The sequence below is a fragment of the Ovis aries genome, chromosome 12, assembly GCF_016772045.2.
Source record: "Ovis aries strain OAR_USU_Benz2616 breed Rambouillet chromosome 12, ARS-UI_Ramb_v3.0, whole genome shotgun sequence".
Taxonomy (NCBI): Eukaryota; Metazoa; Chordata; class Mammalia; order Artiodactyla; family Bovidae; genus Ovis; species Ovis aries.
In genome coordinates, this window is record NC_056065.1 from 41,603,943 (window position 1) to 41,615,041 (window position 11,099).

Consider the following 11,099-nt stretch of genomic DNA (forward strand, 5'->3'; position numbering starts at 1 on the left):
CCTTTCACATGTCTACCCATGTCATCAAGATTTCTTTGGGTTAAATGAATGGCTACGTCCCACTAGCATGTAAGTGCCATGAGGTATGGACATTGTTTGCCTGGGTCATGGCTACGGTCAGCTCCAACATCTAAAAGAGTGCTAGGTTCACAGTTGATGCTGGGAAAGTATTTGTTGAATGAATGAGTGAATACATACACGCATACTCTCTCACTTTCAGGCAAACTGATCACAAACTGATAACTCTGCTTGGATCACTTCACTTTGCCAAGCTAATTCCTCAGATCCTTCAGGTCTCAGCTACTAAGATATCATCTCTCCTCGGAGAAGCCTTCTGGTAGAGGTAGAAACCCCCAGGCAGAGGCTACGTACCTCCCTTTTGCACCTGGAGTCTCCTGTGCTTACGCCTGTACTAGAGCTTCACACGTAACATGACAATTGCTTGTTTATGTATCTCCCTCTCTCCCCACAAGACTGAACTCTCCCTGGCAGCAGGGGGATCATGGTCTCTCCAAGGATGAGCCCAGTGCTTGTACACAGTAGGTACTCACAAAATATTTGTTGAATAAAGGAGTCAGTGTCAATGAATGAGGAACTGGAAATCAGCTGTGGGCTGCTCTGAGTCTCCCCTGCTCTTCTCTGATTCCAAGTGGGCATGAGCAGCAGGCATGGACAGGGCAGAGGAGGCAGAACTGGAGTCCCCAGCCCTGGGTGCTGGGGCGCCTCTTCCAGTCACTTGCATCTCCCCAGGTTCACATTTTAATAATGGAGACATTCAATCTTTAAAAAAAAGAGTGAAATAATGCCACTTGCGGTAACACGGTTGAACCTAGAGATGTGATCTTACCTTAGAGCTTATGAAGTCAGATAAAGACAAATATTATATGATATTATTTATATGTGGAACCTAAAAATAGTACAAATGAACGTATTTATGACGCTGACACAGATTCACAGGTGTGGAAAACAGTTTTATGGTTACCAAAGGTGGGGGGATGAATTAGGAGGATTGGCTTGACAGATACACATCACCGTATACAAAATGGATAACAAGAATTTGCTTGTATAGCACAGGAAACTATATCTGAAATCTTATAAAAGAATTGGAAAAAAGAACACATATATATATAGGACATATATATAGAGAGAACATATATATAGAGAGAACATATATATAGAGAGAGAGGGGGAGGGGCAGGGATGCTTCCCAGGTGGCTAAGTGGTAAAGAATCCACCTGCCAATGCAGGAGGCACAGGTTCAGTCCCTAGGTCGGGAATATCCTCTGGAGAAGGACATGGCAACCCACTCCAGTATACCTGCCTGGGAAATCCCACAGACAGAAGAGCCTGGCGGGCTACAGACCATGGGGTCACAAAGAGTTGAACACGACCTAGTGATTAAACAACAACATATGTATAGAAGCAAGCACACATATGTATACAGAACCAAATCACTTTGTTGTATACCTAAAACCAGCACAGTATTGTATATCAGCTATACTTCAATGAAAGAAAAGAAGAGAAAGGAGATATTGATCTCACAGAGCAGAGCCTCCGGGTCTCCAGGAGGGGTGATCCTGTCCCCAGAAGACCCTTAGCAATGCATCCACAGGGCTGTTTCCTCTACCCAGGCCCCAGTTCTCAGCACCCTGAAAAGGAACAAGGCCACATTGGGAGCTTTCTCCAGTGGCAGACAAGCCCCTTGGTTCAGCTTGAGCTTGGCCTTCCTCCTGAAATGGGCAGGCGGGTGTCCTGGGACCATGAGGTGGCCTCAGGGATCAGATGTTCATCCTTTGAGAACAAAGGGAAGTGCTCAGGAAACTGCAAGATGCCGCCAGCTGCGAGTGGGAGCAGGGAGATGGTTCGAGCAGAGGCTAAAGGAGGGTTTCCTGGGTCTCTAGGAGTGGGTGGGCTGGAGAAGGGGAGCCCAGGGATCAAGATATTAAATTGAGTCCACATGAGGTTCCTCACTGGGCATGTGGGCGGGGGCTTGGGGATGCCTCTGTGACCTCAGGGCCCTGTGGGCTCAGTCAAGGGACCTTGGAAGTCAGCACACCTGAGTGAGCATTTTTCTTTTCCTGCTTTCTGAGCCTCAGTTTCTTCACCAACAAAAAGTGATAACACATACCTGATAGGTGTGGAGCTTAAATTAGACAAAGCAAGTGAAATAAACTATGGTGCTAGAAAAGACTCTTGAGAGTCCCTTGGACTGGAAGGAGATCAAACCAATCAATCCTAATCAGTCCTGAATATTCTTTGGAAGGACTGATGCTGAAGCTGAAGCTTTAGTACTTTGGCCACCTGATGTGAAGAACTGACTCATTAAAAAAAACCCTGATGCCAGAAAAGATTGAAGGGAGGAGGAGAAGGAGACGACAGAGGAGGAGATGGTAGGATGGCATCACCGACTTGATGGATGCATGTTTGAGGAGGCTCTGGGAGCTGGTGATGGACAGGGAAGCCAGGCGTGCTGCAGTCCATGGAGTCTCAAACAGTAGGACACAACTGAGCGACTGAAGTGAACTGAAGTGAAGCTCCTGGCACGTAACAAGTACTCAGTAAATATGGCATACAAGCCTTCCACCAACAACGGGACCAGGAGCCCCACTCAGTACCTGCTCCCTGACATGCACACCCCTGACACTCCCCGATGCCCCATCAATTTTCTTCTTCCTCAAACTGAAGGTCAGACTGCTTTGATACTGAGTAAACAGTCCTGACCCCTGACCTTCCTGAACAGGACCAATGACTAAACCCTTAGGGACATTCTGATCCACTCCTCTCAGAGTATGGGAGGCCAGCCATCACCTACGGCAGATGGAAAGGTGACTGGTCAAGGAAGAGGAAATTTTCCTAGGAACGTTTTTTCCCAGGAAAAGGAAATTCAATCCTAGGACTATAATTTTCCCACAGTTGGGTGAATGTCAGTTATTTCTACAGCCTAGTCCTCCTATTTCCTCTGAGAAAATACCCCCATTCCAGGTGGTACTGGTGAGACTGCCAATCAAGTGCCAATCTCCCCCAAAGGGATGGGCACCTGGCTCCACTGTATCCACTCATTCTTTTGGGCAAAAGTGATTGGTTCAAGTGTGGTTACATGACCCAAGCTAAGCCAATCGGATCCTTCCCTGGTGGTTCAGACAGTAAAGAACCCACCTGTGCCACTGGAAGAGACCCAAGAGACCCAGGTTTGATCCCTGGGTTGGGAAGATCCCCTAGAAAAGGAAATGGCAACCTACCCCAGTATTCTTGCCTGGAGAATCCCATGAACTGAGGAGCCTGATGGGTTACAGTCGATGGAGTCACAGAGTCGGACATGACTGGGCGACAAAGCATACACACAAAATATATGCTGCAAGAGGGCAGGGAAGTACCTGAGTCCTGTGACAGGGGTTCCATAAATATTCCCTGAGTGGATGCGGTGGGGCCAGGGTAAGCTGTAACACATAGCGCATCTTACATGTATTAGGAATAAGCGAGTCTTCCTAGCAAATGACTTGGGGAAAGTGCCCCAACACTGCCTTGTACCAGGGCACAGAGCTTGGCAAGCAGAGCTTTGAATGTATGTCGGCTCCCACTCAGCCCCTTAGCAGGGGACTTGAGCAGTTCCTAAACTGCCAATATATGCGGCCCCCACTCTCCCTGCCCTGAGGACAGAAGAAAGCAGCTGGTGAATGAACTCAAGAGAAAGTCAGACAGAGCCATGATGACATCATATGATCCCTAGACTCACCCCTGTTTCACTGGACTCCTGTTTCACTGGAACCAATAAAGTTCCTTTATTCTAAGCTACGTAAGTTGGATTTCTATAGCTTGCCACTTAAATAGCCTGATCACAACACACAATCAAGTCTTGGCCTTACAGTTCCTGGGATCCTTAGGTATATGGGGTACCATCCCCCCAAAGTCCATCCCTCCTATGGGCATCAAGCCAAGAATAAGCATGGCTTTTAGGAACTGGGCATGAGTCGGACGGAGAAGGCGATGGCACCCCACTCCAGTACTCTTGCCTGGAAAATCCCATAGACGGAGGAGCCTGGTAGGCTGCAGTTCATGGGGTCGCTAAGAGTCGGACACGACTGAGCGACTTCACTTTTACTTTTCACTTTCATGCATTGGAGAAGGAAATGGCAACCCACTCCAATGTTCTTGCCTGGAGAATCCCAGGGACAGGGGAACCTGGTGGGCTGCCGTCTGTGGGGTCGCACAGAGTTGGACATGACTGAAGCGACTTAGCAGCAGCAGCAGCAGCATGAGTCGGAAGAACTGGACCCAATTTCTAGCTCTGGTGCCAGCTAGCCTAGATTTGGATCCCAGCCCCATTACTTTCAACCCCTGTAACCTGGAGCAGTTACTTAACCTCACTGGGCCTCAGTTTCCTCAGCTGTAAAATGGGCATAATCAGTTCAGTTCAGTTCAGTTGCTCAGTTGTGTCCGACTCTTTGCGACCCCATGAATTGCAGCATGCCAGGCCTCCCTGTCCATCACCAAATCCCGGAGTTCACTCAGACTCAACGTCCATCGAGTCAGTGATGCCATCCAGCCATCTCATCCTCTGTCGTCCCCTTCTCCTGCCCCCAATCCCTCCCAGCATCAAAGTCTTTTCCAATGAGTCAACTCTTCGCATGAGGTGGCCAAAGTACTGGAGTTTCAGCTGTAGCATCATTCCTTCCAAAGAAATCCCAGGGTTGATCTCCTTCAGAATGGACTGGTTGGATCTCCTTGCAGTCTAAGGGACTCTCAAGAGTCTTCTCCAACACCAGTATCTATATCATAGGGTTGTCAGAGAATTAAGTGAGCTCGGTGAATACAACTGACACATGGCAAGTATGTGCAATAAAGAAATGTCAGCTGGTGGCGTTATTACCAATTTTGGACTCACCTTCCCCATCTGTAGAATGCGAACACAACTCAGAAAGCTGTTAGAAAGGCTAAACAGGACAGAGCGGTCAAAGCCCTGGGCAGAGGATGTCACGCAGTCAATGCTCAGTGAACACTGGTTGAATCTGAATCTTTGGCTGCTTCACTGAAATCTTTGAGCCGAGTTCTCCTCCTGCCGGAAACCAGCGGAAACAAGCCTGCACTTCAGCGGGAAGCCCAGCAAGGAGGAAATAAATCCTCATGCAGATTATTCCTGAGTAAAAGTTCTCCTGGGACACTTCTTGCTAGGAGCCGTCTCATTCCACAGCCAGACGCAGCAAACACTGCGGCAGTTCACCTCCGGCTCCGCGCTCGCGAGCTCACCCTCCAGGGGCAAGAGACAGGGAGAGAGGAGGAAATTGAAAAGTCTTTGGTTTGTCGAGCCGCCAGCGCTGCCTCCACCGCAGAACATCACTGAGTCCAGAGGCCCCGGCCGCCAAATCACCAGCCGGGTCTCTGCCAGCGCTTCTCCTCTCTGTCTTGTAATTAACCTGTCTGAGCCTTTACGGCAGGCAGCCGGGCGGGGGCGGGGTGGGGAGCCGGGCGGGGCGGGGAGGGGGGGATGTGGAGAAGGGGTGGACCGGGCGGGGCACCGAGACTGAGGCTGCAAAGCAAAGCAGACAGCGGAGGGGGAGGCTGCTGAGAGGACCCCTGCCCAGAGGAAAGGGAGCAGTGAGGACTGTGCCCAGACATCCCGTCTGTGGAGACCCTACCTTCCAGAGTTCCTCTGTGCTGGCCAACGTGGAGAGTTGTCTCCGTGGCAGGCACTGTTCTAAGCACTGTTGTGGTCACTACTGTTCTCCTTAGCAGGCAAAAGGCTTTATCTTGCACCTGCTGCTATAAAAAAAAAAAAGGATGTGTGTGTGTGTGTAGGTGTGTGTATAACTGAATCAGGGCTTCCCAGGTGGCGCTAGTGGTAAAGAACTCGCCTGCTAATGCAGGAGACGTAAGAGTCGCAGGTTCGATCCCTCGATCAGGGAAGATCCCCTGAAGCAGAGCGTGACAACCCACTCCAGTATTCTTGCCTGAAGAATCCCATGGACAGAGAAGCCTGGTGGGCTACAGTCCATAGCGCGGCAAAGAGCTGGACACAACTGAACGACTTGAGCACACAGGCACTCATTGCATAGCTGAGTCATTTTGCTGTACAGCAGAAATTAATACAGCACTGTGAATCAACTGTACTTCAACAAAAAATAAAATAAGTCCAATGAGAAAAAATAATAATGCTTATGCTTATAGCCAAAGGCCAAGTCAAGTCTGAATTAAATGTTCGAATGTGGGGAGAAAAAGGCTTTGTCTGCTCTCATTTCTGGTGAGAGCTGAATTGTAAAGTTCCTCCCTGTGTGCTCTCCTCCTGCTGCTCCAGTTTCTTCCTCTCACAGAAGCACCTTCCAGGGAGAGCTGTTTCCTTGAGCCCTCTTCAGGTAACCCCACGGCCCAGACACAAGATTGCAGCCCGCAGGTTTGGTGGTGCCCAGCAAATGGCAGGGGCATTTGGTTCCCTTTCTAATCCCTCCTTGGAGCCTCCGACTGTGTTTTCTGTCCAAGGACATGAGGCTGGAAATTCAACATCAGCTCAGAAAGGGAGTAAGACACAGCAGGGGAAAGGGAAGGTGGGACAAATCGAGAGAGTAGAATTAACATATATACACTGCATGCTAAGTCACTTTAGTTGTATCCGACTCTTTGTGACCCCATGGACTGTAGCCTGCCAGGCTCCTCTGTCCATGGGATTCTCCAGGCAAGAATACTGCAGTGGGTTGCCATGCCCTCCTCCAGGGGATCTTCCTGACCCAGGGATTGAACCCGTGTCTCTTCTGTCTCCTGCACTGGCAGGCGGGTTCTTTACCACTACTGCCACCTGGGAAGCCTGTGAAAGTTGCTCAGTCGTGTCTGACTCTTTGTGACCCCATGGACTATACAGTCCATGAAATTCTCCAGGCCAGAATACTAGAGTGGGTAGCCTTTCCCTTCTCCAGGGGATCTTCCTAGCCCAGGGATCAAACCAGGGTCTCCTGCATTGCAGGTGGATTCTTTACCAACTGAGCTATCAGGGAAGCCCATATATATATATATATATATACACACACACGATCATATAAATAGATAGCTAGTGGGAAGCTGCTGCATAGCACAGAGACCTCAGCTTGTGCTCTGTGGTGACCTAGAGAAGTGTGATGGGAGTGGGGGGTAGAAGGGAGGCTCAAGAGGGAGGAAATATATGTATACATCACATGACTCACGTTGTTGTACAGCAGAGACTAACATTTACAACATAGTATAGCAATCACTTTTCAATTAAAACTTAAATTTTTTTTTCTAATTAAAAAAAAGGGGGGGGGGGATTAGAAAGCAAAGCTTCCCAAGTGAGCTGCTGGGAAATCCTATAAAAAGGCTCCCTCCACTTCCCTAATGTTCGGAGATGATGATTTATGGAGACGGCTGTCTTGCCAGCCTAAATCTACTTCTAGAACTTGAGCCGTCATCGATGGAAAACTAATGAAAGGTTTATGAATTACTGAGCTCCAGGTACTATTGATAAACTCCCTTTCATGCCGTCGTTCTAGCTCATCGTCTGCACAGCCGTTCTGGGCCTTTGCAGCAGACAGTGAACCTCAGCGGTGGATCACTGCAAACCTCCCTCCCCTCGGAAGTGGAAAGCCTGCTTGTGCGGCCTGCCATCCCTGCCAGCAGGAGGGAGGGGGTCAGGACTGGCGGGAGAACGGGGGTCAGCAGAGGCCTCGAGATGGCAGGAAAGTTCTGGACGTGCTGAATGGTGACTGTTGTGCAGCCTGTGTGTGTGCTCAGTGCCCCCAACTGTGCTCTTCAAAATGTTTATAAAATGGGAAATTTATCTTATGTGTATTTTGCGAAAAACTGAAAGTGTTAGTCACTCAGTCATGTCTGACTCTTTTCGACCCCATGTAGCCCACCAGGGTCCTCTGTCCATGGAATTCTCCAGGCAGGAATACTGGAATGGGCTGCCATTCCCTTCTCCAGGGGATCTTCCCCACCCAGGGATCGAACCCAGGTCACCTGCATTGCAGGTGAATTCTTTACCATCTGAGCCACAGGCAATTAAAATTTTTTTTTTTCTTTTTAAAGCCGTAGCCCTTTGACTTGGCTGCTGCTCCAGTGCTCACTGCAGTTCAGAAGACCCCATTTCCTTAACGTATGCAGGGACAGAGCTGCTCTGAGGCCTCACAGCTTGTGGTCTGGAGGGTCTTCCAGGTGTCCGAGCTCCATTTTTCTTGCTGTGCTGCAAACCCTCATCTCTGTCTGATGAACTGTAGCTTCCTTAAAAAGGGAACGTTGCCTCATATCACAGATGCACTATATGTGAGGTTAGCAGAGTGGGCTCTGCAGGCAGATTCTAGCTCTGGGCTGTGTGGCTTTGGGCAAGCCACTTACCCTCTCTGTGCCTCAGTTTACCTACCCATTGAGAGGCTATAAGTAGCACTTTAACCATGCTCGATATGAACTTAACACATAGTAAGTACTCCATAAAAGTGGGCTACTATCGTTCCCACTTCCCTGAGACCTCCAGTCGGTAAAAGCATCTGCCTACAATGTGGGACACCCAGGTTCAATCCCTGGGTTGGGAAGATCCCCTGGAGAAGGAAATGGCACCCCACTCCAGTATTCTTGCCTGGAAAATCCCATGGACAGAGGAGCCTGGCGGGCTGCAGTCCATGGGGTCGCAGAGTCGGACACGACTGAGCGACTTCACTTCACTTCACTTCACTTCACTTCACTATTGTTCCCAGCTTTCCTCATGCTCCAGTCACTGCTAAGAGCATCGTCTTTGGATATGAAAGATGTGGCAATTGACGGGAGGATGGCAGCAAGTAGAAGGTAGAAATGGGTGGAGGGCATGGGATGGCAACAGACTGGGAATGGGCATGCAGCAAAGGTCTGCCTTCCCAGACTGTGGTCACTCACATCATGATTTCTGAAAAGGAGTCATAGGGACACTGATATCCCAACCTGTAGGGACCAGCCACTCTGGAGGAAGACACAGTCACCACAGGGACCCCAGGCAGCCATGCTGTCAGCAGTGGTTGTCTGGAATGCAGGAGAAGCTGGAAACAGTAACTGCCGGCCTTTATGACTGTTTGTGACTTCTGGGGCCAGTGCATTGAAAAAAAACAAAATGACAGCTTCTATTTTGTTCCCTCATGTCGCTCACTCTGAGGAAGACACAGCCATTTGGGAAACTAAGGCCTCCTGCCAGCAACCAGCCCCATGGGAGTGAAGCATTGGGGAGTAGGTCCTCCAGCCCTGGTCAAGCCTTCAGATGACCACAGCCCTGGCTGACATCTTGACTGCAACCTCAAGAGAGATCCAGAGTGAACTTGCTCCTGAGTACCAGACCCGCAGAAACAGAAAGAAATAATATATATAGATGTTCGTTATCGCTTTAAATTATTAAGTTTGGGGAGTGATTTGTTACGCAGCACTAGATAACTGATACAGACGGGGAGGGAGACAGGTGGGCAGGGTCAGGGGTATCTCACCCAGGGTGTGGAGCTGATAAAATAAAGACATTCCCATGTGTCTCCCCTTCACTTCACCCTGATTTTTAGCCAAGTGAATTCCACTTCTATGTTTTGCCGCTTGCCAAACACACCCTGCCTTTCCTACCTCCATGCCCCAAAATGCTGCTTTCTCCATGACTTAAGGCTGGGGTCAGGGACTCAGTCCTTCTTACCGCTTCAGCTGGCAGCCAGCTGGCTGTCTAATAGAGAGATCACAGCACCGCTTGCAGGAGAGGCTCTGCAGAGCATGGGGAGCCCTGTAGATTTTAATCCTTTCTCTCTTTAATCATTCCTCTGCCTCTTCTGGTTCATAGGTTTCCACAGGCACTGCAGTTTCCAAAGCCACGCCCCACCTCCCCCAGACATGGCAAACCACCCTTCTCTGCTCCAGAGGGAGTGGAATTCAGCTGAGCAGGAAATCCCAGGATCTCCGTTTGCCTTCTGGGAGCTTGAGGGGCCAATGGGTGTTAGGGACCCAGGACCCTCCAGCACAGGCTGTCATTATCTTTGGCCTCTGACTCAGTCCTACTGAAAACACATGAGACCCCTGGATGGGCTGGGAGCTGGGGATGGGGGTGGGAGGGGATGGGAGGGAGCTGCACGATTCCAGGAGTAGCTGGGTCAGGCTGAGACAGTGGTTTCAGAGAAGTGGTCTTTGAAGTCAGACAGGCCTGGGAGCAAATCTCAGCTCTGCCACTTCCTGCCATGGGACCTCAGACAAATGATTTCTTTCTCTGGGACTTGATTTTGCTACACACTCAGTAAATAAAAGTAGTGGGGGTGGGGGAGCTGGGGAGGGATTGAGTAGGAGTTTGGGGTCAGCAAATGTAAACTGTTATATACAGAATGAATAAACAGCAAGATCCTACTATATAGCACAGGCTTCCCCGGTGTCACTAGTGGTAAAGAACTCACCTGTCAATGCAAGGGACACGGGTTTGATCCCTGGGTCAGGAAGATCCCCTGGAGGAGGGTGTGGCAACCCACTCCAGTATTCTTGCTTGAGAATCCCATGGACAGAGGGGCCTGGCAGGCTATAGTCCATGGCATCGCAAAGAGTCAGACATAACTGAAGCAACTTAGCACGTACTATATAGAACAGAGAACTAGATTCACTTTCCTGTGATAAACCATAGTAGAAGCCTGGCATGCTGCGGTTTATAGTAGAAGAGTCGGACATGACTTAGCAACTGAAAAACAACAATACATGTATAACTGAATTACTTTGCTGTACAGAAGTAGTTCATGCAACACTGTAAATCAACTATAGTTCAATTTAAAAAAAAGATATAGGGACTTCCCTGGTGGTCCAGTGGTTGAGACATTGCCTTCCAATACAGAGGATGCTGGTATGATTCCTGGTTGGGGAGCTAAGCTCCCACATGCCTTGTGGCCAAAAAACCAACAAAAGGTGAAACAGAAGCAGGATTGTAACAAATTCAATACAGACTTAAAACATTTAAAAAGAAAAGAAACAAGCTTTGCTTACAATGGGAATAAATCAATAAATAGGAGTGGCCAGCAGTAGGGCTAGAGTCTGCAGATGTCGCCTCCCTGACCTCAGCCCCCCTCAGCCTTCCTTTCAGTCAAATGGCACGCAAGGCAGTTCTCCCGACTCTGAGCACCAGCCAGGCTGGG

At 49.3% G+C, this 11,099-nt stretch overlaps 1 long non-coding RNA gene across 1 annotated transcript; it reads right to left on the reverse strand.

Moving 5' to 3' along the window:
- Positions 1 to 950: 950 nt before the first annotated feature.
- LOC132657468 (uncharacterized) lies at positions 951 to 5,451 on the reverse strand. The gene is made up of 2 exons (XR_009595691.1): positions 4,883 to 5,451; positions 951 to 4,766 (listed from the first exon to the last, which is right to left on the reverse strand). It is a non-coding gene; the product is annotated as an uncharacterized LOC132657468 (long non-coding RNA).
- Positions 5,452 to 11,099: the final 5,648 nt, after the last annotated feature.